Source organism: Propithecus coquereli, unplaced genomic scaffold, assembly GCF_000956105.1.
Source record: "Propithecus coquereli isolate 6110/MARCELLA unplaced genomic scaffold, Pcoq_1.0 Scaffold165, whole genome shotgun sequence".
Taxonomy (NCBI): Eukaryota; Metazoa; Chordata; class Mammalia; order Primates; family Indriidae; genus Propithecus; species Propithecus coquereli.
Genome location: NW_012141080.1, coordinates 452822 through 454485, shown reverse-complemented (window position 1 = coordinate 454485; position 1664 = coordinate 452822). Strand labels below are relative to the sequence as shown.

Sequence of the window (1664 nt, the reverse complement as noted above, 5' to 3'; positions counted from 1 at the left end):
GCGAACTCCTGAGCTCAAACAATCCGCCCGCCTCGGCCTCCCATAGAGCTAGGATTACAGGCGTGAGCCACTGCGCCCGGCCTTGGAGATTTCTTAACTCTTCTTTTCTGCTTGTTTTATTTAGGTCTCTCAGCTTACAGGACTGGGCTAATTTTTATGCTTCTTAATTTTTTCATATACAAGTCAGCCCAAATTAAATGTCATAATTTTAAACTTAAGAGAAAAGTTGTAAGGATTCCTATGTACCCTTTATCCAGCTTCACCAATTATTTACATTTTGCCCTCTTGACTTTGTATTCACATTCTTCTCTCTCTCTCTCTCTCTCACACACACACACACACACACAAACACACACGCACATATTATTTTTTTCAGATCCATTTGAAATTAAATTGGAGATATTGTGCTTCTTTACCTTTAAACATTTCAGTGCATATTTCCTACGAACAAGAATACTTATTAAACTCAGGGGTTTTAACATTGATACAACCCTATTACCTAATTCATAATCCATATTCTAATTTCATCATTGTTCTAATGATTCTTTTTAGAGTTATTTATTTTTTTCCCAGTCGAGGATTCAATCCAGGATTGTGCATTGCATTTAATTGTCATGTCTCTCTAATCTCATTTACTTTGGAAAATTTCTTCAGCCTTTCTTTGTGTTTCTTGATCTCGACATGTTGAAGAGTACAGGCCAGTAAATTTGTAGCATGCTTCTTAATTTGGGTTTGTCTGATGCTTCTTCATGGTTAGATGGAGGGTATGCATTTCGGGCAGGAGTATCACAGAGTTGCCAGTGTGTCCTCCTCAGTGCATCGTATCAGGAGTCCCATGATGTCACTTTGTCCCAATATTAGTGATGTTAGATTTGATGACTCAGTTAAGATGATGCTCACCAGGTTTCTTCATTGTCGATTTACTATTCTTTTCTTTATAAATAATAAATAATATGTGGGCAGATATTTTGATACTATGTAAATACCCCATTCCTGATCAAACTTTCGTCCACTAGTTTTAGCATCCATTCATTATTATTTAACTCCATTAATCTTTCCATATTTATTGGTTGGTAGTCTATTGTCAGGAAAAGCACTCCATTCTCCCTCATTTATTTATTTATGCATTTATTTATTAATATTTCTGTCAGTATGATTCATGGATTCTTGCCTTATTCAATAGGTTATAATCCATTACTATTCTTATTTATTTTGACATTCAAATTGTCCCAGGTTTTGCCAGTGAGAGTCCCTTCACATCGGCTCCTGTGACCTTTTGCTATGTCTCCATGATTCTTTAAGTTCTTCTTTACTTTCTGGTGCAACAAAAGTTTTCCAGCTCATCTGGAACTTCTTCTACTTGTTCTGTCCTAGCCCTGAGAAAAGCATTTTGCCACAGAGCCTTGCTTCTGGTTAGCGGAGAATGACATTTAGAAACCAAGGTCTGGATGTTGGTGTGCTCAGTGCTACTGCTGTGTCATTGTTTCCAGGCCTTCTCGGCCGACAGAGCTGGGAAACACGTGTGTGTGTATTTCTGTATCTATCTACGTATTAAAAATCATGACTTCATACAATTTTAACTCAATATCATGGGATTTCCCTTTCCATATTTGTAACTCCCTTCTCCAACACTGAGAAACCTGGCTATAATTTAATTACATTAT

The 1664-nt window shown here is 36.9% G+C and overlaps 1 protein-coding gene across 1 annotated transcript in view; it reads right to left on the bottom strand.

Moving 5' to 3' along the window:
• HYDIN (HYDIN, axonemal central pair apparatus protein) overlaps positions 1 to 1664 on the bottom strand; it is a 299281-nt gene that overhangs the window by 69740 nt on the left and 227877 nt on the right. The gene's annotated exons all lie outside the window — the stretch shown is intronic.